Consider the following 27474-nt stretch of genomic DNA (forward strand, 5'->3'; position numbering starts at 1 on the left):
CCAAGTTGCCTGACGTAAATCCTATGGAACCCACATGGGACGTTATCGGCTCCTTTATTTACGCGAATTACGTGATCCTCCACAAACTTAACGACGTCCGGTCGGATCTCTGATACGTAAAACGGTTATTTATTTCGTTCCAAAGACGGACAAACTAGTTTTTAAAAAGGTGCCCACAATGTTTAGGCTCATCAGTGTACACGATATTGAGAATATGAACCACTATCGGCTGTATAATGGGGTGACGACAGTGAAAATTGGTGCTGGACCGGGACTCGAACACAGATATCCTTCAGTCCAAGCACGATTCACTGCCAAACCCAAATTTCCGTTTGTCCTCATCCATGTGTATACAGCATACAGTAGTACATTCACTGGAAAAATCCCCTTGCAGTCTCTTTCTAGGTGCGGCGAATCGGCAGATTTTTCGTGTTCTCCGTGGAGTGTTCGGAACAGTATGAATTTACTAACGCGCTTGGGTCAAATGGCCATCTCGCTTGCCTGTTTTAACTCTGCCATACGTTTATGTATACAGGTATTTGAAGGCGAGATTGTATTCCAACCGACCCAGGAGCTTTTGACAAAAGATCCAATTCGCGACAAAATTTCGAGACTTTCTCTAGCGGTTACTAAAGATGTGTTCAAAATCTCTTTGAAACGCCTGTGGTGTTCCGTAGCGGCAAATGGTCGTCATTTGTCCGATGTATTTAACAAGCGAACTTCAATAAATGTTGACTTGAGTAAAATCTTCAACTTTGTTCTGCGATTATTTGTGTACTATTTAAATTTAAAATTGTCAATACATTGTGAAGCGCCCTATACTAATGAATGTTCACAGCAAAAGTAGCGCAGCACATACAATGTAAAATTTACTTGTGAAATTTGGTGTCTTTTGCATTCGCGTCAGTAATATTTGCTTCTTTGAGGACATGATGTTTTGTTCTCTGTGCTCGCATCGCCTAGTATACGTTACTGAAGTTGAGACTTCGTAGAACTATCGATTTGTGTTACTGCACAAGCGGAACAGAACGAACCTCTTCATCAGAAGGGAAAGCGACTTCCAATGTAACCCGAGATCTCAGTTTAGATGAAAATTCTGGTGCAGGAGGGATGATGAGCACAGCAGTTGTGAACTCTTAAGAAGTACTATCGGGCCAAATTCTCTTGGTACACGCACTCCGTAGTTTTAAAGAGCCGGAACGAACAGTCTGAAATATTCAGTTGCTAGTCTTTTGTTTGCCTCATTGCGCATCTCAGCAGATCACGAAGCTCCTTACTAACACGATATTGGCTACTACAATTATTCACAATTTTGGAAAACTAAACAAAAGCACCGCGTTAATAATTAAGTTCGAAGTGCTATAAACCCCTTTTATGGCCCTAAAACGATTTTATACATAATTTACTTCTGCTTCACATCTTTTATGATACAAAGAATTCGGATATTGAAGTTGTGAAGAAGTGTAAGGAAGTGTTCGAAAGGAATAATGTGCAATTTTAAGTGGTATAAAGTTACAGTATTTGGAAAGATGTAATTAGAGCACATACATGGGTTCGAAAAAAGAAACAACACGAAAACGCCGCAAGGAAAGTGTGCTTGGGCGTAAATCTAGATCCTAGGCTAGGTGTCAGGTAGCGCTGTTGTATTTGACCACGAACTGCGTCACGTCACTATTACTGTCAGTCGTAGTCAGAGCAGTGTGCGCTGCAGTTGTGAGTCCATTATGTCGGAGCTAAGTGAATTCCAAAGTGAAAAAATTGTTGGTGCTCGTATTTTTGGTGCTTCCATAACCCAGGGAGTCGAAGTTTTTAGCGTTTCAAGAGGCAGCGTATCTAAGATTTATACCGAATGACCGGAGAAACACCGTCTGTTAAGTCACAGCGCGCAAGTATGTTGCTGTTAATTGATTGCGACGGACTGTCACTGTAGATATTTATGACAAAAATTAACAGGACAACAATTGTAAAAATCTCAGGCGATCTGAATGACGCCTCGCAAAACCTGTCAGCATTAAAGCAATATTAAAGGAGCTCCATGAACAGAGAAAGCTGGAGCGAGCTGGAATTCCAAAGGTACTGTACAGTGATGCAGACGCCCATAACAGGAAAGTACGGTTCCCAAGCCAGAGACCCTGCATTGCGGAGCAATGGTAGAAAGGCGTTTGGTCGGATGAGTCTTAAATTACACTGTATGAAACATCACCTTAGAAAAATTATACATGACTGTGCTTAAACTGACACACAGTACTTTTAGCGCAACGCAATCTGACTTTTAATAATCCCTACAAAAGAATGGCCGTCACTAACACCCCTACCCTATACCTTTCATGAATCACTTACCTCATCCACTCTGGCTGGTTTGCATTGTTGTTTGCCATTGTAGCGTTGGGCAGTTGACTGTTAACGGCACGCAGCGTTGCGCAGTTGCAGGTGAGCCGCCAGCGGTGGTGAATGTGGGTAGAGAGATGGCGGAGTTTTGAGAGTGGACGATCTGGACGTGTGTCCATCAGAGAGAGTAAATCTGTAAGACTGGATGTCATGAATTGCTATATATGTTATGACTTTTGAACACTATTAAGGTATATACATTGTTTGTTCTCTATGAAAATCTTTCATTTGCTATGCCTATCAGTAGTTAGTCCCTTCAGTAGTTTGCATCTTTTATTTAGCTGGCAGTAGTGGCGCTCGCTGTATTGCAGTAGTTTGAGTAATGAAGATTTTTGTGAGGTAAGTGATTCATGAAAGATATAGGTTATTGTTAGTCAGGGCCATTATTTTGTAGGGATAATAAAAGCCAGATTGCGTTGCGCTAAAGGTACTGTGTGTCAGTTTAAGCACAGTCATATATAAGTTTTCTAAGGGGACGTTTGAATGTTTCCAACTTCTGGCCGAGCTTACGTTCCAAGAGTGGAACGTAACCGGGGTGCAGTGATGGCTTGGGTAGCAGTGTCATGATAATTCATGAGACCCACCGTATTTCTATATGATAAAGATAGCTGCCAAGGATTTTGTGACCACTGTATTCGATAACGTCCATCCCATGGTACAATGTTTGTACGACAATGGTGAGGCTCCTGTTCTGAAGGTCCACATCGCCCAGGACTGTTTTTGGGGCACAAGGATGAATAGTCGCATCTCATCTGGCCATAACAGTCACCAGAGCCATTGTGGTCTACTTTGGAGAGAATAGTGCGTGTTGGCTACTCAACTCCATCATTGTTACCTGAACTTGGCACTACATAGCTGGATGAGATGTACGGGATTCTCTTGAAAAGCATAAGGCCTGTATTTACCTGTTCTACAAGCTCTCTCGACTGCCACAGATTTTTTTCTCCTTGGTTAGGCATGGTAATGCGTTGTGTTTGTGGTATTTCTATACTTTTTTGCTTCCGATACTTGTTATGATAAAATGAAGTACATGAAAAAGCTGGAAACGAAATTTTGTGACCACTTACACTTTTTAGCTGCTTACGAGCGAACTAAAAGGTTACGCTAATTACATAAAAGTCCGGGCTGTACTCCTAACAATGAACACAGATTTGGTACCGCCTTAACTGCCTTTCTATGACAACGTATGGAACGTTCTTTGACCTACACAAATATTATCCAGTAGATGTCGGTCGTGCAGTTGCAGAATCCCCGTTTCTCAAATAATATTGCCGCTCTTGACCTTTCGCCCACCTCCTGAGCGAACTCAGAAACTGAAGCTCAGAGTCTTGCTCTCTTCATTTAAACATTTTAACACATTCTAATTAGCACTTGGTGCGTTCAACTAACAAAAGGTCTTCAGATTTAAAATCTGCAAGACACAAAATATAATTCTCCTCTAATAACTGGCTTGTGTTTGTATTTTCGTGACCGTGAACATTTGAAATATCTCAAATGTGCTAATTTGAAACACATTCCACAATCGGACTCTTGGATCAAATGATATTCAGGTTCTAAGCACCTAATACAACTCATAGCTATGTCCGTGAGATGGCCACAATACCGGATAAGAAAATAGCGCCCGAGCTGCTGATTCGCGCACATGCAACAAGACGCAACTGCGTTTCAAATTGGGAACCTGTCGACAACACCTTAAAGCGATTAATTTTAAGAAATAATTGAACAAGTGTAATTACTTCAGTGAAATACATAATTATTCCTACTAATATGTGTTTGCATTAACACATACATCTCAACAGGCCACTGCCAGGAGAAAAAAGATAACAGAGGAAGAAACAGAAGAAAAATGGAGATCACATGAGAAAAGTATTGAAACTCAATATATTCGTGTTTTATGAATAAAATTCCTTCCTTTGTCATTACTGTCTCCATGCATAATTAATTCTTTTTATTTGGTAAACGTAATTTTACCAGTTCAAGAGAAAAAAGTAAAATACTGATAAGTCGTTATAGTGCCCCCTTTGATCGAGGAAAGGAAATGACATTTACTTGTCGAAATAAAACTCAAAACTCTTTCACTGAGAGAATATGTCCTGAAATGATCAATATTTAATATCTCAAATACACCAAAAGTTGAAATGAAACTTACCCATGGGCAGAAATAAAGTTTTTTCCTATTTTTGTTATTTAACCCATATGTTGTTCAGATACACATAGGTAAAAGGTAACACTGTCTCCCATTATACTGAATACGCTTTTATAACAATCTTAGAATTAACAATGTTAGAGAAGTTACATAATTATCAAATCAGTGGTTGTAAATTACACTTAGTTTTTGAGATTAGTTAAAGCACCCGATCACAAATGGTTCGATTTTGTGTATAGTTTTCAGAAAATATGGATAAAATTGGGTTATTCACATTTTTCATTAAAAGTTTTGCTAGGAATTTCAGCTGGTTCAAACCGGTGACATTGGCAGTGCAGACAATGGACCAAGTGCATAGATCTTTAGATACAAAAGTGTGATGTCCTAAGATTCCTTCACTGAAGTCAGGACCATCCAGGAAGATCATTGGGAACTAGATTGTTCAGGAAAAAGTCAGATTTAGATGATGATGAAGTTGACAGTTGCTGCATCATACGAAAAACCAGAAAGATTAAGTATACTTGCACCCAATAAAAAAAAAACACGTTTGGGACAAGCAAACTTTATATGAAGCTACAATTAATTTATTTTCTCTTCATCTGGAAATATTGGCTTTACTTGCATCCTGATGTAAGAAATTCTAGTGAGTATAGCTTGAGGCTGTACTATAGAGCTTATATGTAGTATGTTCTACCTCATTTTATTCTATGAAGAGTATGACTTAAATCACAAAAGTCATAACAATTTTGTGTTTTGTGTCTTTTTCCCATACAAAAAATAACCCAGGACCCAGTAAATATATCTACTACATTAATTTCTTTCGGCTAATTCATGTCAATTCTAGGGGAAATGAGTAAGTAAACGACCAGGAATATCAAATTCTTGTCGGGTTTCCAGCCAGATCAAACTGTCATCTGAGCGCAATATTCCAGCGGTCCACCCAGCCACCATTAACAGGTGAGAAAAGCTACACTGCTCTCGCCGACAACTGATTCCACTCGCAAATGACTGCACCTATATGTGCATCAGAAGTACAACAGCGCATGCGCTGGATACAGTGCGCACGCGCTCAATCATTACTGCTGCCCCCTAGCGCCATGACAGTTGCAGCGTCTCCAGTGGTGAATGCTGCTGTAAACGATATATCATTATAAATTATTATTCATAGCCGGCAGATTCAGATGGCGTTGTTTCTTCACGTCTGATAAAACAGGATTCCACGTTTGACTTAACAGGTATCCATTATTATTATTAATGATATTATCTGCTAGTCTGATTTCAACAGATTCTTTTAAAACACAATCCCTGCACCAAGAAGCATTTGCAACGACTTGCGTCTCATTATATAGCATCCTGTGTCCCTCTGTAAGGCAATGCTCAGCCACTGCAGATTTATCTGGTTCTAATAATCGATTATGGCGGTGATGTTCAATACACCTGTCGTTGACTGTACGAATAGTTTGACCAATATAATTCTTCCCCCATTGACATGGTATTTTGTTAATACCAGACTTCCTCACACCTAAATCATCTTTGACGGAACCATGAAGTGCACGAATCTTAGTTGGCGGACGAAAAACACATCTGATCTCATATCTCTTCAAAAGTCTAGCTGTCTTGGCGGAAACATTCCCAGCATACAGAAGAAAAGCAAAAGACCTAAAGGTGTCTTCAGAAGGTTCAGGTAGAGGTCCCAACTCAAAAGCACGTCGAATTTGTCAGTCTGTATAGCCGCTATTATTGAACATTTCCTTAAGATGTTACAGCTCCTGTGGTACATTTTCAGCATCTGAGTCAGCATATGCTCGTTTAACCTAGGTCAGAAGTACTCCTGTACGTTGTAAAGGTGGATGGAAATTGGTAGCATGTAAATATCTGTCGGTATGAGTCGGTTTCCTGAGTTCCGTCTTCTCTTCTATAAAATAGTACATCCAAAATAGGTAACGTTCCCTCCTTTTCTATTTCCATCATGAATTTGATGTTCGGATGAAGACAATTAAAATGGTCCAATAACCGGTGCAAAGAGTCTATTCAATGGGATCAAACAAGAAACAGCAAATAGCGTATCTCAGAAAACACAAAGGCTTCATAAAAGATGTTTTCAGGGTCATATCCTCAAAGTCCTCCATAAAAAGATTATCGACTGTAGGGGATAAAGGACTCCCCATAGACACACCGTCGGTTTGTTCAAAATATTTGTCATCAAATAAAAAAATAGGTGAATGTCAGAACGTGACAGCAAAGCTTTGTCATTATATCAAGTGTGTCAGTAATTAAAATCAATGACTCTTCAAGAGGGGCATGTGTAAAAAGTGACACCACAACAAAACTAACAAGTAAATCAGAGGGACAAAGACAAAGCAACTTCGAACGCTGGATAAAATGCATGGAGTTGAAAATATGGTGTTCACATTTAGCCATATGATTGCTGAGAACTGACGCTTAATATTTTCCCAAGTTGTAAGTTGGTGCACCCAAATTAGAAACAATATGGCGCAATGGAACCCTATCCTTATGGATCATTGGCAAACCGTATAATCCTGGTGGAACGGCTGCACCATAGACATAGGAAGATTTGGTACATATATATAGTGGCAACGTGGAGCACTGTAACAGTCATGCGAGCTTCCTCAAATGGTCAGACAAGTCAGTTCTTTCATGCGGGAGAGACCTATATACTGCAGCACAGATTCTGAGCTCGAGAACATATCGTCTTTTTTATTTAGCAGCCAGACATTAAACGATTTAAAAAATTTGGAAGGCCACCATGATCTAAATGAAAAGGGTTATCTAAAGGAATAATAATAATAAATAAAAATGGGTATCTTTCCTAAAACGATTTGCAAAGAAACAACAATTCTATAGTCTTCATTCATTTACATAATTTAAAACTTTCAGTTAATATGCTGTGCTGTGCCTCATATTTGAGGTTCTTTTTACCCTACATAAATAAGCAACGGAACCTGCAGGAACATCATCATTACAGTTTAAAACAATTTCATCTCTTTTTGTGTTGCCACTACATTCTTTTTATAGGTCATATTTATGACATGAAATTATGTGGATTTATATCAAAATGCCCTTTCGTTGCATAACTCGTTTAAAATCTGAAATGGAGTTTTAAGTCCTCAAACAATTATTTGGTGGATCTAAGTTGTACACTTCTTGCCAAAACTACATGTCTTCCATTCTTCAGATAATTTATGAATATCTTAAAATGAACAAATGATGATGAGTGAGAAAGATGATTATTTTTTCAGTTTATCTAAATTGTAAAAAAATAGGAAGTACATCATATCAAAGTCTGCTGAGTTACAGAAATTCATAATATCTAACTCATAACTCTTCGTAACACTCAATGCAATGACTTCTGCCATTTGCAGTTCACAAAGAGATTTTGAGTTTTAAGATTTTCCAGCATATTTTCTCGCAGTTTATATGTAATTATAGGTACACAAATCTCCATTGATTCTACAGCAGTTCTACCTTAGTTAGGAAGAGAACCTTTAATTCCAATTCCTGCATCATTTCTATCAGCCCATCTAATAAAAGCATCTAGAGTGGTAAAAACTGCAGGAAGATCGCCATAATCATAATATAAGGTCTTTAGGATCTTGAAAACATTCTCCAAAAGCTCCAAGTTGATAAACAATCTCATTTTTATTTTTCCCATTGATAAGTATATGGCCTTCCATGCTTATTTTATTAGCAAGAGATGAGGTCAAGTGCCACAAAACTGGTGATGAAATAAAAAGATGTTCAGTTTTAGATTAGACATTATTTCCTTGCTTTAAAAATATAAAATCAAAAACCTTTGCCACATAGTTATTGATTAACATTGAATTGGGATATCATTCATATGTTCAGTAATCTGAGCAATCAGCTTTAACAATCTTAAAACTCATATACAACTGAACATGGTTAACATAAACCCACCTATCTCTTATATGGATGTTACTTTCTCTATCCTTCTTAGGAAAATTTATGTTGTGTTTCCTTTTCTCATTCACAGCTTATGTGTAACAGTGACAGATTCAATGTTGTTCATTTAATAATAGTAAAAATGTATTAAGCTTTTTCTAAAGCAACTGCCACACAAGCACCACTGAATTCATCCAAATTATCATTTTCATCAGTTATACTTGATTATAAATAGTACCAAAAACTAGAATATATGTAAGCTAATGTGGTTTGTGAAATAGTGGTCCACCAAATTTAGCATTAGCCTTGAAAGAAGAAAGAATGCTAGTATCTCAATGAAAGTAATCAGTATGCATCACAAACATTTCATTAATTAAAATTTATGTTGATTGATTCAAACCGATAAATCTTGGGCACATCATCACCAAAAAGTATTTCAGTACAAATAATAGTTTTACCACAATATCCAAAAATACTTCCATCACCATAATTTTTATTCATATGTGAGTTTACATCACTCTCAATACTAATTCCACTTAAAATTTCCTTTATGTTAATGTGAATATTTGGCTTTGTTGAATGAATAATTTTTTTCCAAACTTTTCAAAGAATATTGAGCAACAGGAAATTCTATTGTCTCTCCATCACAATACAATTATTACTTTTTGACATAATATTTTGAATTAAAAATATATAAAAACCAACTAATGCAACATTATTGTAGTAGTTTTGCACAGGTACAGTCAATATTTTTTCAGAACGAATGTCCTATCACTCACTTGAAATAGCTGACCCACTCACTACTAATAACAATATTGTTAATTAAATGGAAACTGATCCAGAACAAAATATAATATTCAGACATGAAATTAAAAAGAAAAACAATCATGACAAGTCCTTGTCTAATTCTATTTGATTTGCAGTAACAGTATCAAGTTGATATCAGAAAACAAAATTAATAACTGACAATTATATTCTAGCTCCAGAATGGTTCAACTGGAATGAAAACAGTTATCTGCAGCTTTACAAACAATCAAGAACAGAATACCAAAAACATAAAGAATATCAGCTCCTTATTGATGCAGTCAATCAGGTTAAAGAAGAAATGGAAGGTTCAGATGAAAATGTATGGAAAACTAACAAAGGAAACAGTGAAAATGAAAATATTATGGTTCTCTATCATATAATTTTACCATCAGTTAAAGTATACCAAAGTCCGCATTATGAGTGGCTTGATGATAATCGTTTTATGTCGACTATCCATTAAGTGAATCATAAATACATGCTCTACTGAATATATGAAGACAAAAAGCAGAAAAAATTGACACACTATGAAATTCTATAATTTGATTACACATTCAGTGAATGAGAAATACACCATGTATGAAATAAATATAAAGAGGGGAGAAAAATAGAAAAACATACAAGTTAAGGAACAGAATGAAGATGATAAAAAATCTAAAAAAAGAATTTAGCATTGTGTCAAAAATGGTGAAGACAAAGGTTTGGATGGAGACCTGCCAATTATTTTAAATTTGTTTGTTTTTTGCCAGTTGAATTCAATGGAGATAAATTCAAATTGCTGAAAAGGAATATAAATGGGGTGACGAACTTTCTAACTATAAAACTGATTACTGTGGATGTGTTAAACACAAAACTTGATGCTGTTGATTTATCAAATTATGTAGCTACATTGTACCAATCAGGTAACTGCAAAAACCCAGAAGTTTGATAAGAGAAGTTGTTGTTGGCTATTTCTCAAAATTAAAGCAGATTAGAAAAAAGTTTCCACGAGAGAGCAGGTGAGAGCTTAGTAAAAAACATTGACAAAAACCACTTAACTGTGATTAAATGAATGTTATGTGTGAATGAATGTACAGAATAGCAGCGATTCATGGAGCAGAATCAGCTTGAAATAAAAATTACTCTATTGAGAAAGTAAGAATAACAGAAATTTTAATGAATGAATTCAGTGATGTCATTGTGAACAATCCAACAGAAATAACAGATGTGATGAGATTTTTGAATAACCTGAAATATATGTTTTCGAAAAATGAAAAATGTGGTAAACGATCAATTACCACATTTATTAGTTAATTACCTCTTGCATATGAGGCTGAATATTTTGTGGTCCAATAGCCAGACTAGATGGAAGGATTAGCTACAGGAGATAAAGGTATTAAGCCCTTAGAAGAAGTATGTAAAGAACATAATGTTGCCTATAGGGACCATAAAGAGTTATAAAAGAGACATGAGGTAAATAAAAAACGCAAATTGCTTGTAAAAGGAAGAATGAATGTTTATGGTGTGTCATTAGGAGGAAAATTACCTGCAGCAGCAGTTCAAGGTACAATGTATGGAAAATGAAAATTATGAAATGGGCTAGTATTTTGATGAAAATGACTGGGGATTGCAAAACTATTCATAAAATTTTAATATATATGAATGATTAACTTCAGTATTCCTTAAAAATAGCTGCCTAGTGCAAAAATAAACCAAAAACAATAGAAATTAAAGTCAGTAATAAACAAGTATGCAGTACTGATAATTTATTATCTGTTGCTTAAACAAGGAAAGTTGACTGACAAACTAGCAGGAATTTGCTCATTACATTAGGTATACCTGTTGAGAAAAATATTACAGAACATCTGACAACAGAGATAGAAGACGCTGGATTAATCCAAAAAGAAGGCAATTTCTTCCCTTACTTTTGGCAGCAATGCTATATTAAACGAATATTTTTTTACTATGTGGTAGAGCACCTGCTATTGTAAACACAGTTATAAATAACTATAAAGGTGACAAAGTAATGTAATAATATGAAACACATAATCAAACAATGGAAATGCGGTTCAGGGTTGACAATGGTAAATCCAAACAATAATTAGCATGTATGCTAATGCAATAAGTATTTCGGTATGGGAAAAGTGTTAACCCATTAAAAATCAAACACTTTCATCATGTCATCATGTCTAATGTAATTACCAGACAAACTGGAAAGTATCAAATGCTGAGTAGTAAATTCAGATATATCTGATGATGCTCACACACATTGGATTTGCTACTATAAAACAAATAATAGAAAATGTGTTTTTGACTAACTTTATAGAAACATTCCAAAGCAACTAGTTAACTGTTGGGAAAAAATGAACTATACTGCAGTTTTGAGAGATAACAAAATTTTTGCTGAATTTAATTGTTGTCAGTCGCGTGTATTTATATTATAGCTGATATCAGATAATTATAAATTCAATAATAATATGTTAAACCTAATACATAGACACTTTCAGAAATAAGATGCATGCACAATGGAAGATTGCAAAAATTAAATGCTAAAATTGCTAATGTTCAACCAAATATAATTAACTAATTTCAAAAAGATGTATGAAATGTTTTTAAAATTATTGAATGATGCATTGACTTTAAAGGTAGAAGATTAATGGATATAAATATCCTGCAAATGGTTATGATGGTTTTGGTAAACAATGCTTAGAAAATGAATTAAATAATCATGTTACAAAATCTGAGCATGCAAGTATCCTAAGACAAGGCACTACCACTGCACATCTCAAAGAAAAAGTTAATCAGTTCTGTATTGTTAACTAAACCACTAAATCAGATATTGATGAAAGGACATAATACAGGCATACAACTTTGACACCTCCTTTACACAGATACAACAGGCTATAGAATGTAGTACAGGGTAAACAAATAATTTAATTTACTAATATGAATGGATGCAAACAAAGAAAGCACAGTTTTGAATATGATTTCAGGCTGAAAACTGGTGTTGACAAAAATATAAATAAGGATTTGATAGTTTTGATATCATGGTAAATATTTCTGATAAGTTACATGAAACAAATAACCAATATAATCAGTCAACAGTGCAACATAAATCCAACTTCTTGACTATAAGAAAAATGATACAGATACAGCTGTACCTGCAGATGTAAAAGTAATTAAATTTGTTGAAATAAATTAGCATTATTAAATTTTTAATCTTTGTAAATAGGAAATGATATATGGTACTTGAATTGAAGAAAATTTACTAAATTCTGAGTGACAAGTAAAAATGGAAGACAAAGGACTGAAAGACATTGCACACTTTTTAAAAGGAAAAAGAATAAATTTGTTAAATAATCACTGGTAGATGATGGCGTGAGAAGCATTTGAGAATAAATGAGTCAAGTAAATCAATGAGAAGAGATTTAAAAAGAATAAATGATGTTTCTCTTAGTGTTGATAGTTATTGCAATATAATCCTCTAGAAATAGATACTCAAAACACAAAAAGAACTTAGAAAATCAATACAGAATGTAAATATTTAGTAGCTGCTCTTGATGTTTCCTCAGATAAAGATAAAGATAAAAGAGACAAAAATATATCTGATGCTTTTGGAAAAACATTCAGAGAGACAATTCTAAGAAATCAAGAGACACATAATGGGGAAAAATTTTACAATAAGGAATCTAATGAACTTATGAAGCAATAAAACGTTATTCATTAGTCAACTATCAGTGAATTAAAAGCATGTGCTATTGAAAGAATTAATAAAGCATCAAAGAAAATACATGGATGAGATTTACCTTTCAAAGAAGTTATTACTGTGTTTACTTAGTTATAAGACTGCCTGGTGAATAAAATTATACAAACTGTCAGTTATAAAACTGAAGTCAGTAGAAGTTAATGACAAAATTATTAGTTTACTGGTATTGTCTATAATGATAATCCTAATTTTAAAATAGGAGATAACAGAAATTTTTGAACTGAAAATGTTATTCTTTTTAATACGATGTTAAGGCATCAGACTGAGAAGAAGTGAAATGAAATTTCTATCAACAGGATTAAGGGGAATCTAATAATTCAGATATATATGGTGTTGGATAAGGTTTGAGAAAGGAAGGGGATAAACTATATGGCTGGGTTTTAATAATTCATATAACAATTGGGTAAATAACGATAATTTTATGTTATAGAAGATATCTTATATCTTGTACAAGTGGTTGCCCACTACATCCAGTAATTAATGACAAGTATTTTCTTCAAAAATTACCATTGTTGTTCCATTGTTCTGTCATTTTATTGTACTGATTAATTGAGTTAGGATTGTATTCGATTTCTATAATTTCTGCGCAACTTGAATGTATATCTTCAAGTCCATATAATTGTGTCTGCAGTTTTCCTCTTGGAAATCGACTCACACAGCAGTCGTAGAAAAATTAATCATCAAACGATTGTAGAACAACAATATGTTTCTCAAATCACTATTTTCATTTGGTACAGCAATATGTGATTGCATTTCTCTCAAACTTTCTACAAGCACATCCTCTCATCCTTCTAAGTTTTGAATTTCTTCTCTTCAGTATGCAGACAGCCATTTCTTTATCAGTGCGTAAGCTTCCGATTTGTAAGCTTCCGATTTGTCTTGCAGTTTGTATACTCCCTGTTTCTGAATGAAAGGTGAAACTTCTTTTGTTATCCATTTGGTAAACTTTTCACCAAGAGGCAAATTTGATTTGTGTATCAACTGGTATAGTCCAGATTCATTCATAAATACGGTTATTTATTTAATTGTTAGTTAAGCTCAGTAAATAACTGTGTCTCACATATTATCATGTTATGTTTTATCATCACTACCTTCATGTTTCGGGATTGCATCACCAGTGTTTTTATACTCCAATAGGTCTGCAACATTCTTAGGCTGTCGTTAAGGAAACAGGGGTGTTGTGTTAACCGGTTCAATTCCTTGATTGTAATTGCTTTTGAGATGATTTGAGCTACCTGTTGTGGTAAGCTGTCTTTGAAAGACCAGGTCATTATTGGTGTATTTTTAACTGGATCTTGTGGTTCCGCCGAGTGAGTTCTCTTGTAATAAGTGCTCATATATAATGTTTTAAATCGTTCTTTCAGAGCAGCTTTCATAACTGACAAGTAATTTAACTCTTGACATGTTAACAGCCAACTGTCACCAGTTCTTTAGTCAGAATAAGACTGTCAAAAGGGACGGGTTGGGATCCAGTAGCACCTTGGTTGCTGGTTACAATGAAAAGATTGCTAGCTTTGAAGCAAGCCTTATCATTGTCATAATTGTTCCCTAATTTGTTTAACCTTTAAGCATAGGTGCGCATCTTAACACTCGTGTCCAAATTTTTTAAAAAAATATGTCATCTGTATGAGTAATTGGAGCACTCTTGTCGTTAATATTTCTTATATGTTTTCATGTGTTTCAAAAGGGCATTGAATAAGAGAAACTGTGACCAGCGCGGTGGTAAACACCGCTGTTTCACCCGATAACGGGCGAGCTGCAGGTCGGGTCCTTGCAGTTATTGTCAAGTAGTTCTTGTTTTGATTGCTCTTGCAAAAGCTTATTCATTTCACAAATCTGTCAATTTGTAAAGAAAACAAATTGATGATTATATTTTGTCAAATAAACAGGTTGTGTGGAAAGGAAGATACTTTGGTGGGTCCTCCCGTCCACTTTTCCCTTAATACCAGTAAATACCATGTCTCAAAAATTATAAGTACGCGTAACGTGTACGTACTTCTAGTTTACCTCAATTGGGCAAGTCCACTTGCATTACAACGTTTCATTCACACAAACAAGTTCGTAGTAGATCATAACAACAGATAGATGGGGTTAGTTAGTAGGCTTAGAATACACCACTGAGCTCCCCTATCCGACTGGCCCGGCATCGGTGCGGCGTCTTCCCACTTTGGGTCGGTATGGCGCTACTCCCGCGTCAAGCAGTGGTGTGCCTTTGAGCCGGTTTCAGAATGGCAGGACAGTAACATGAGTTACTGCCAACCTCTTGACGTTGACTGGCTGACATGGTGTCAATTGTGTACGACAGCACACGATAGAGTTTGCTAATGTTGGAATGCATTATTAGTTGAAAACGGCGTGATTCTGTCTCGTTGTTTAAAAAACTGTCCGTAATGTAGAAGACATGTAAAGTACATGAGGCCAGTTGTGTGGAAATCGAATACCTACCTTTTGTTTGCTTCTAACAGGCTGAGAATAGAAAGAGTTCACGGTTTATAAAGGCAACTGCCTAGAGAACGCTTGTGCCACTAACATTTGAACACTGATTGAGAATCTGGGATCTGCACCAGGTCTCAAATTAATTCAGAGGCGTGCGGCTAGACTTAATTTTAGCTTCGTGCATAAGTTCATGAAGTTTTTTCAGTAAGTTCAACAAACACAACAGACGTACAGAACTGTGACTTGTCCACAGCTCGTGGTCTCGCGGTCGCGTTCTCGAGCACGGGGTCCCGGGTTCGATTCCCGGCGGGGTTAGGTATTTTCACCTGCCTCGAGATGACTGGATGTTTGTGTTGATCTCATCATTTCATCGTCATTCATGAAAGTGGCGAGATTGGGATGAGAAAAGGTTGGGAATTTGTACGGGCGCTCATAACCGCTCAGTCGAGCGCCCTACAAACCAAACTTCAGTCATCAATGGCATATTGTCGTCCACTTTTTACAGCAGTCTGCCAAAGTAGGGTTAACTTTCCGATTCCGCGTCTGAATAAAACGCGCCGTTTAAATGCAAAGAACTCTCGAGCCATGTTCGGAGGCATTTTCATCCGAAAAGGAAATTCCTTGAAGGTTGTTCGATAGCGAGTGGAAATGGCGAAAGTATGAAGGCACAGTTTCACGTGAATAAGCCTTCTCAGCCCACTCCTGTACAGTGCTTCTTGTCCATCCACCAGAATGAGGACGTGCGTTATCGTGGAGTAACATCACTTCATGCAGTCTCTCCTTTTTCTTCTGGAATTGGGTCTGAAAGACCTCTCAGTTGTTGGTGGAAAATGTCATCAGCAATGGTTACACCTCGGTTAAGTAATTCATAGTACACCATATAGTAGATTTTCCACGAGATGCATAATATTATCTTCAGTGGATGCTCGCGGGTCATTGTGCGGATAGTGCTGCTTTGTTTGGACTGAGAAAAACCTTTATGTTCCTTATGTTAGTTTAAATATGCCATTTATTGTCATCAGCAATGAAGCAGGGTAGGAATGGTCATGGCTGTTGGCGAGCCAGTTGATTCACTTATGGCCACTCTCTGATTTTTATGATTTTCGCTTCGAGAATGCGATACACATACATCTGATTTTGGAACCTTCCCCTTGGCATGCAAATGTCGCACGATGGTGGAATGATCACAATTCATCCCATTTGCCAGTTCTAGAGTACGTTGACATAGATCATTGAGGATTATAGCGTTTAAACCATACTCATCAAACGCTGAAGACTTCCTGAACATTGACAGTCGATCATATCGAAACGGTACTCCTTACCAAAAGAAAACCATTTCCTTCCCGCACACGATCAGTCCAATGGCGTTATCCCTATACACGGCGCAAATGTTTCTTGCTGCCTCCGCTGCTTTCATCCCCCTATTGGGCTGAAACAGAAGTATGTATCGGAAAATTTCCTATTTCTCCACCTAGCACTCCATTTTCTAGAGTCCACAGCTCCAAATGACAAAACGACAATATGTAAACTCAAGTAGCAACAGATAACTACAAATAAAAAAATAACAAAATCGATAAATATTCAGTGGCCGAGTGGTTCTAGGTGCTTCAGTCTGGAACCGCGAGGCCGCTACGGTCAACGGTTCGACTCCTGCCTCGGGCATGGATGTGTGTGATATCCTTAGGTTAGTTAGATTTAAGTAGTTCTAAGTTCTAGGGGACTGATGACTTCAGATGTTAATTTCCATAGTGCTCAGAGCCATTTTTTTTTGGATAAATATTCCATAGCAACCGCAATAACAACATGCAAAACCAAATGTCTAAAAGCTAATACATCAACCCAATACTGATTACCGAGCGAGGTAGCGCAATGGTTAACATACTGGACCCGAACTTGGGAGAAAAAAGGTTCACACCCGTACCCGACCATCCATATTCAGGTTTTCCGTGATTTCCCCAAACCTCTCCATGTAAATGGTGCGAAAGTTGATTTGAAAGAACATGGCCCGTTTACTTCCTCATCGTTGACAAAATTAGAGCTTGTGTTCCATCTCTAATGACATAGATGTCAACGATACATTAAACCTATTCTTCCTTCTCCCTTTGTAATACTATCTGGTTCAAGCAGTACGATCACATTTTACAGAAATGTGTATTAAACTGAAAGAAAATAGTTGTTAGATGGAATATGACCTCATCGCGAAACACTATCTGAAAAATTTTTGAAAACAAGCATTAGAATAATGAGGGTAGTTCCTCCGACATCACGCGTAAGATCACAAATGCTAAGTATGTGGCTATGTTGTTCGCACACAAGGAAATAGCGAATAATATTTTGCTTGTTACATTTCTGAATTGAGACAGAAAGAGACACACTAGGAATACAGGAAAGAACCCTTTACAATCTGATGGGTAGATCTTATGAAGCATTTACTTAAAAAAAAATGTAATCATTTTCCTATATTTGCATGTTCAGCGCACAGCAATACTGAACGCATCTACATCTGGTGAACGATGTTGATTATTATTCAGTATCAGTGTGCTGAGTAATTTTATGTTGACAACTAATGCGGCGTTGAAGACAAATTATACCAGGTGCGAAAAACTGGCGAGAATGCTGCGAACGATGGACTCACAATGCCCCCGGATGGCCGGATATTAGCTCACTCCAGCCGACAATGGGCGTCCAGCCTGACAAAGGAAGCCGATCTATTGAGTGGAAGTTTCCGTAAACGGCGGAGCTCGTTCCGGGAAAGTCTCTCCCTCCCAAAGCCTCGGGTCGGGTTGTGTCAGCTCTCGAGAAAGCAGTGTCGCCGGCCAAGGGCTTCGCCATGATTAAAAACAAGTCCCCTATACAGTACGCCTAATGGAACGTATAGTGCACTGTGTGAATGCCGTTCTATTACCTGAGGCCCTTGAACGTGAAGTGTGATAACGTGTGCAAAATTTCATTCAATTTTGTGCTCTCGGAAGAGAATTACTTCTCGTGTGGGTGCCCCTGTTTTATTGAACGTCCCATCGAGGCTCAATTGCCTCTATTACGCCGTCGATGAGCATAAAACTGCCCTTTCACTTGACGTCATTTTTGCAGCTTCTGTGTCAATGTCACAGTTTCTCTATTCAAGCAGCTCTTCAGTACACCCACGATCCTTCTCGCACATTCGACACAGTGTGTAAAAATTCGACGAACCGATCCAAACCGTTAAACACAGTAAACGCCTGAAGATGACTCTTTCATAAAAAAAAAGAAATAAAAAACATTGCCGCAGGATGTCGACGTTATTCCGTAAATTTTCTTGAATATTAAGAAGTACATATGCGTACACCTGTTCTTGGTGATGACACCCGGTATTCTGTCCATCCCTTACGAATGTACCTATTGAAACATCATATGTTGTGTAGCTCCTAATCGAGCTTAGCTTTGCGGTTCTCTTAATCTATATGAGATGTGAATGTGACCAGCTCAAGCGAAGTTTACCTTGTCTACTCCAAATGAAGTGAACTAATCCCAAGCTTGTGGTCCCTGCCTTCAGTCAGTCTTTAAAGTCTTGAATCAGATTCTGCACACGAAGGAAAGCAAACGTTTTCTGCTATTAAAACGTAATTACGTGAGTCATGTATGCAAATTCTTTCCCAGTTCTCTAGGAGCGCTGAAGTACATAATACTGCTGAAACTTGACATACTTCCAAACGGAATTACAGAGCATTTTAAATGCTTATATAATAATTTATCATTTCTAAAATCGCTTAAAAATTGTCAAGTTCAGTTACATATTCCAACTCTTGTTTAAAATTTCAGAATGCTTAACAGTAGTTATTATATGCCTTGACGAAGCTCTAAGCGAATGTATCAGGTCTGAAAATGGCAAACGAGAACTGAAACCAGTAATGCGAGCATACGAATTTTTATGCGATCTTAGATGTAAAAATTATTGTCTTTTTTACTGTCATTTTTGTGGCTGTTGTCGTTTTCAGTGCAAAATCTTATCTGATGCAGCTCTCCATGTTACCCTATCATCTGCAAAGGTCGTCAGCTCCGAATCTCTATTGCAACCTACATCCTTCTGAATCTTCTTACAGTAACCGTCCCATCGTCTTCCCGCACGATTTTTACCCCTACACATCCCTTTCAGTACCTCCTTATTAGGTACATGTTGCTTACATTTAATTTTCAAAATTTATCTGTAGGTCAACATTTCAAAAGTCTCTAGTCGATTCTCTTCTGAACTGCTTAACGTCCACGCTTCGATTCCATACGTGCCTACACTCTATACAAATACTTTAACAAAAGGCTTCCTAACACTTAAATCTAAATGATCGAATGGCATTGATGACTGGAAGTCCCACCTGGAGAAGTTCGGCGGCCCAGCTTCAGGTCTTTCCAGTTGACGCCACATTGGGCGACTTGCGTGCCGAAGAAGAGGAGGTGGTGACGACAACACAATACTCAGTTCCAGAGCGGAGAAAATCGCCGACCAGGCCGGGAAACGAATCCCGGTCAGCCGAATGGCAGTCGGAGGCGCTGACCACTCAGCTAAGGTGGCGGCAACTTATATCTATTTTCAGCGTTAACAAATACCTCATCTTTAGAAATGATTGACTTGCCATTGCTAGCCTACAATTAATCTCTACTTCGGCATCATCAGTTTTTTTTTTTTTGCGTCAGGTACCAAAACACGTCTACTATTTTAAGTATCTTGTTTTTCTAAACTAATAACCTTAGCATCACCTAATTTAATTCGAATCGATTCCATTATCTTTGCTTTGTTGTTGTTGTTGCTGTTATTGTTCCTCTTGTTGTTGTTGTTGTTGTTGTTGTGGTCTTCAGTCCTGAGAATGGTTTGATGCAGCTCTCCATGCTACTCTGTTGTTCCTCTTATATCCCCCTTTCAGGACACTGTACTTTCGGTTACTCTGTTTCAAGTCCTTAGTTGTCTCTGTTAGAATTATTATATCATCGCCAAACAGCGAAGTTTTTATTTCTTCGCTCTGAACTTTAATGTTTTCTCCCAATTATTCTTAGGTTTCTTTTACTGCTTGCTAGGTGTATAGATTGAACAACGTCTGGGATCGGTTGCAAATCTCTCTCACTTCCTCCTCAACCATTGCTCCACTTCCATTCCCCTCGAACCGTGTAACTGCCTTCTGGTGTCTGTATGAGTTGTGTATAAGCTTTCGCGCCCTGTATTTTACCTCTGCTACCTTCAGAATTTCAAGGAATCTACTCGAGTCAACATCGTCAAAGCTTGCTCCAAATCTACAAAAGCAATAAAGGTAGGTTTATCTTTCCTTAACTTATCTTCTTAGTAAGTCTTGTGTCAATATTGCCACAGGTGCTACTATATTTCTCCGGAATCGAAACTGACCTTCCCCGAGTTTGACTTCTATCAGTTTTCCCATTGCTCTGTAAAGAATTCGGATTTGTATTTTGCAGCCATGTCTTATTAAAGTGTCAGTTCGGTAACATTCACACCTGCCGGCACCTGCTTCCTTTGGAATTGGAATTATTGCATTATTCTTGAAATATGAGGGTATTTCATCTATCTCATACATTTTCAAACCAGATGGAATAGTTTTGTCATGTCTAGCTCTCAAAAGGTTATCAGTAGTTCTGGGAGAAAGTATCTACTCCATGGGCCTCGCTTCTGCTAAGGTCATTCAGTGCGCTGTCAGATTCTCGCAGTGTCATATCTGCTACCACAGCATCATCTACATCCTCTTCCCTTACTATGATACTGCCTTCAATTCATTTCCCTTTTATAGACAGTTTATAAACCCCGTCCACCAATTAGTTTTCCCTCGCTTGCTTAGTATTGGTTTTCCATCTGAGCTCTTGATGTTTATACAGTCTCCTTAATTTATTGTAGGCGGTGTATATCGGTACTCTAGTAACAATGCCTCTATTTTCTTACATTTGTTTTCAGTCTGTTCCCGCTTAGCCATTTTGCGCTTCCTCAATCTCATTTTTGGGACGTTTGTATTCTATTTACACCGCTCCACTTGCTGCGTTATTTTATTCTACCATTCATCAATTAGATACACTGTTTTTGTGCTATATAAGGATTTGTACTGGGCCTTATCTTTTAAATGTGTTATCCTCTTCTGCCTTCAACATTTTGTCTCTCAAAGCTATCCAAAGCTATCCATGTGTTTCTTCCCCATGATTCAGTCAATTGTTGACTGATGCTCCTTCAGAAACTCTCCACAATCACTTGCTCTTTCTACTTATTCAGGTCGCATCTCCGTAATTTCCTACCCACATCCGCCCTTGGAAATGTCCTTCACTTGATAATTCGCTTCCTAAATATTTTTCTTATCAGTATATATTAGTCTGAAGCTTTCTGGCGTCTCCGGGTATTCTCACGTATAGAATCTTGTTTTAAGATTCGTAAATCAAGTGGTAGCGATGATTAAATCATGCTCTCTTCGAAAACATTCTTCCAAAACATTTTCCCAGTCCGTTCTCATATACTGTTTTTCTTTTTTTCTTTTTCTACAGTCAAATTCCATTCTCCCATCACTATTCAACTCTTCTCTCCCGTATCTGTCTGAATAATTTATTTCATCTCATCATACAATTTTTGTGTCGCTTCACCACCTGCAGAGCTAGTTGGCATACAAACAAGTACAGTTGTGGTAGATGTTAACTTTGTGTCTCTTTTTGGCTACGGTAATGCATTCCCTACGCTGTTGATAGCTTACCCATATTCCTATTTCGTCATTCTTTATAAAACCTACTCCTGCATTATCTCGATTTGAAAGTTGACAGGGAATTCTGTATTCACCTGACCAGAATTTCTCTTAATCTGCTACTGAACTTCACCCTATCAGTTTCACTTTCTAAATTTTCTAATGTACCTTCTCAATAAAAGAATCTAACATTCAACGCTCCGATACATAGAATGACAGTTTTGTTTTTCCAGATATCCTCCTGAGCAGAGCCCGTCTGCAAATCATAATGGGGGACTATGTTACCTCCGGAAAGTTTTACACAAGAGAAACCTATCATCATTTAACCATACAGTAGAAGTGCATGCTCTGAGGAAAAATTACGGTTGTAGTTTCTCTTTGCTTTCAGCCGTTCGTAGTACCAGCACAGTAAGGTAAATGTTGGTTGATCTAGTACCATGGAAGTTATTTCCTTGTAACTTAACAGGCGTCCCATCATCCTGTCCCTTTATCTTGTCAATGTTTTCCGTATATTCCTTTCGTCGCCGAGTCCACGGAGGATCTCCTCACTTATTACCTTATCGGTACATCTAATTTTCAACATTCTTCTTTAACACCACATCTGAAACGCTTAGGTTTTCTTTTGCTCCAAGTCCCACACAGTCCATGTTTCATCATCATGCAGTGCTGTGTTCCAGAAGTACATTCTTCCTCAAACTAACGGTGATGTTTGATACTAGTAGACTTCTCTTAGCCAAGAATGCTATTTTAGCCTGAACTAGTCTGCTTCTTATGCCTTCTTTGCTCCGTCCATTGCAGCCTATTTTCCTGTCTAGATAGCAGAATTCTTTAACTACGACTACTTCGTAATCGCCAATTCTGACGTTAAGTATCTTGCTGTTCTTATGTCTGCTAATTCTCATTACTGTCATACGCACAAGAACATAAATTTTCTGGCCTGGCATCAGTTGTTTTACTTGCCTTAGCAAGCTACAGCGTGTCGACAAATTAGAGCAGCCAACAAGCGATGGTAAGAGCGTAGACAAAGCGCAAAGTTTTCACACAGGGAGGCGTGTGAAAGAAGTCAGCCTTCTTTAAAACATGTTTTCTCTCCTTGTAAACCATGGACGCCAGGCGATTCTGAGACGAGGTCCAAACGTGAATCTGTCCAGGCCTCACGCAGAGATATCAGCTTCAAAGAAGTGTTGCGTGGCTGCTCTCACAAGAATGCAGAAAAACATCGTAAGAATTTGAAGTCGTGAGAAAGACACCATTTCCGGAGTCAGACATCAGCTCAAACAAGACAAAGACCTTCCACCTTGCACTGGCCGGCGTGGTCATTAAATGGCAATTAGTCATTGCTCGGCACTGAAAATTTGGTCCACCAATTACTACGCCGATAAAAAGAAAATTTTGAAGAGTGGTTGGGCTGAAAGGTGGATGAGAAGTGAAGAGGCAGTCGGTGAGACAGCCCGGAGACAAGAGGACGTGGGGCTCTTCCATCCACCTCCAACATCCGCCTGCCGACTTGACGATATCGCAGCTTTGGCCACGCAACCCACAACGGGCAAGCAACGCGGAGATCGTATCCTAGCCCTCACTGCGCAGCCGCGGAACACAGGGAAAGGCAGCTGACTCGCGACGTACAGCTCCACTGCGACGCGCCGTAAATACCCAGCGCCTGCCAGCGACACCACGGCGCGAGGAAATGACTACGCCAGTGGTGAGATGATTTCTTCCCCACTCCTTCTCCTTAATAACTAACTCTTATCCTTGCTCCCTCAAATTGCCCTAGACAATTGTAATTATGTTTTGCTTTCTGTGAGGGGTACTGAAATAAACATATCCTTTCACGCTCTAATTTTCTAAACAACCTATTCCATTCATTCATCAACCTCTTCATGTCATAAACTTTAGTGTTTGATTTCATTTCATTACTGATGTTACTTAATTGTTTGCTCCTAACGTGGGGAGATCTCATTGGTAAATTTCATGTTGTACGATGTCACAAACAATTTCTCAAGTTCACTACATTACTTTCGTCGTTTTTGGTTTCACTCTCAGTCCATATTCTGTGCAAATTAGACTGTTGATTTCATGCTGCAGATCCTGTAATACGTCTTCCCTTTCACTCAGGGCGGAAACATAGTCAGTGAACCTTGTCAGCGATATCATTTTTTTCTTTCCATCAATGGTTCTTCGATGTATAGATTGAAGAGTATGGGCGAAAGGCTACATTCCGGCCTTACACAGTTCTGAGCATTTCGTTATTGCTCTCCCAATTTTATTGTTCCCTCTTGCTTCTTATTGTATATTACCCATGTTCCCCAGTAGCTTACCCCTATTTTTGACATAACTCCGAACATCTTGCTCACTTCCCGTTTTTTTGCCTTTTTTGGTTACTTTTTTGCAACATGCTCCCCCACAATACTTGTGATGGCACATGCATGTGATGTTTGTTTGTTTGCATGTGTGTGTGTGCGCGTGTGTGTGCGTGTGTGTGTGTGTGTATGTTTGTCTGTGTGTGTGTGTGTGTGTGTGTGTGTGTGTGTGTGTGTGTGTGTTGCGCAATGTTTGTGTTGTTTGATGATAATGGGAGAGAGTGAAACCCGGTGACGGGACATGGCCCACTACTTCAATAGCAGCAAATACGTCGCCAAGCTCAACATCTCCATTTGAAGAACAGATCGGCATCGACAGTGTCACATGCCATCACTTCAAGAGATACTGCGGCGTGTTTCGGTATTTAAACCAGGACACTGGCGCAAAGTCTGGTGATCAGGAACGCCATCACCTCACCTTGCCTGCCAAATACTGGCAGTGAAAAGCTTTTCCGACACCAGAATTGGAACCGGATTGTCCGTGGGTCGCGCCACTGCACAAGCGTGCGACAGCGATCCCGGCCACTTTCTAACGGTTTTTCATGTCGACAGATACTATGAACGTGTCTCTATTTATCTTCAGTCTTCTTCCGACGTTGGAACTTCCCCTCTCGTCACTCTAATTTTCCTAAAGACAATCTGACCGTTATCTAATACATCCTCTATTTTCTTTTTCATTCTTCTGTATAATGTTCTGTGGTAAGAACGATATAAGCACGCTTAAAGTACCCATAAACACTACTGCCGGCTGCTATGGAGAGCTCCTAGTGTAACACGCGTTTGAGCTCGCCAGTTACACATAATCTGAAAATTTTACTGTAAAGGCAGTGTTCAAGAATGCGCATTTCTTCCACATTTATAATTATGAAACTGATGTAATATGTACATATGTCCTTCGTCCACCCAGTGGACGTTCACGTGAATATTCGACTTCAGGTACAATGGAAAAGTATACTGAAGATTATTAATTGACTATCAAAACTGGTTGAGAACTAGATCCTGCAGATTTTCGTATTAGTTAAATGAGGGTGGTGTTGGCCCTCAACTTTTTGGCTGGTTTCGTTGTATAGGCGCTGGGATACGTAGTTGCCGCATTACAAGCCACATAGTGCTGAATCTACAGTATACAATATGAATATACACATGAATCGAATGGTCGAAGGCTCCTATCACTCGGCAATTGCGAATGTAACGTAGAAACCTGTAAACGAAAGACTGCAATTAAATAAAATCTGCAGGTGCCATCTTAATGGCTTTAAATCATGAGTATGATAAATGAAGTACTTTTGAGCATGCGGTTTATTTCTGAAAACACTTACTGGTGTCGATGGTGCAACGAGTAGGTAAAATATAAGTTGAATAACAGGGATACTATAGATTCCTACTGCACGTAAATACTAGTTAAGATCGACAACATAGCTCGCGAGATATTCACTTCTAAACGCATACCACTTCTTCACTGGAGAAACCTCGGAAAGCTCACAAGTTCACAAGTCCGCAATCCGAAGTATTTCTATCTGCCGCGACCACGTGCAAACCGCTCCACATTCCAAATCTCTCTCGTGCCCGTGCGTCCCTCGCGCCCTACTGTCCCAGACTCCCCCATGTCCTGTGCCGTGCTTCCCTCGGACCGCACTCCGTCCACAACTGTCTTCTCCTCTTTCGGACTGTTCTCCCACTTCCATCCAACCTCGCGATCACGAGCGCTGTGATTGGCTACAACGCTCCCGCCCTGCCTTCAAGGCAACGCAGACTCACTATCACAATGAAACACATTCGAAATACTGGATTTATGTTTAAATATCTTGAAATTAATCAAACATTCCTACAGCTGGACCATAAACACTGTGACCGGATATGGTAAAAAATTGTTTCCTGTTCTGCAAATTCTAGAGAGAGTTCTCAATTTTGGTATTTACCTGGCATCCCAGGAAACCCTAGCTAACACCTTAGTAATAGCCATAGGATTGTATCCAAATTCATTTTACCTCTGCTTATACCAATATATACCACAGTATGTATATGACTATATGTAAGTATCTGCAGCAGCATATGGCTGTGAATTGCGCGACAAGCTCTGCAACGTACACTACTGGCCATTAGAATTGCTACACAAAGAAGAAATGCAGATGATAAACGGGTATTCATTGGACTAATATATTATACTAGAACCGACATTTGATTACATTTTCTCGCAATTTGGGTGCATAGATCCTGAGAAATCAGTACCCTGAACAACCACCTCTGGCCGTAATAACGGCCTTGATACGGCAGTGCATTTAGTCAAACAGAGCTTGGATGGCGTGTACAGGTACAGCTGCCCATGCAGCTTCAACACGATACCACAATTCATAAAGAGTAGTGACTGGCGTATTGTGATGAGCCAGTTGCTCGGCCACCATTGACCACACATTTTCAATTGGTGAGAGATCTGGAGAATGTGCTGGCCAAGGCAGCAGTAGGACATTTTCTGTATACATGAGGGCCCGTACAGGATCTGCAATATGCGGTCGTGCATTATCGTGCTGAAATGTAAGGTTTCGCGAGGATCGAATGAAGGGTAGAGCCACGGCTCGTAACGCATCTGAAATGTAGCATCCACTGTTCAAAAGTGCCGTCAATGCGAACAAGAGGTGACCAAGACGTGTAACCAATGGCACCCCATACCACGACGCCGGGTGATACGCCAGTATGGCGATGACGAATACGCGCTTCCAATGTGTGTTCACCACGATGTCGCCAAACACGGATGCGACCATCATGATGCTGTAAAAAGAACCTGGATTCGTGCGAAAGAAATGAGGTTTTGCCGTTCATGCACGCAGGTTCGTCGTTGAGTACACCATCGCAGGCGCTCATATCTGTGATGCAGCGTCAAGGGTAACCGCTGCCATGGTCTCCGAGCTGATAGTCCATGCTGCTGCAAACGTCGTCGAACTGTTCGTGCAGATGGTTGTTGTCTTGCAAACGCCCCCATCTGTTGAC

The sequence above is a fragment of the Schistocerca serialis genome, chromosome 4 (genome assembly GCF_023864345.2).
Source record: "Schistocerca serialis cubense isolate TAMUIC-IGC-003099 chromosome 4, iqSchSeri2.2, whole genome shotgun sequence".
Classification (NCBI taxonomy): Eukaryota; Metazoa; Arthropoda; class Insecta; order Orthoptera; family Acrididae; genus Schistocerca; species Schistocerca serialis.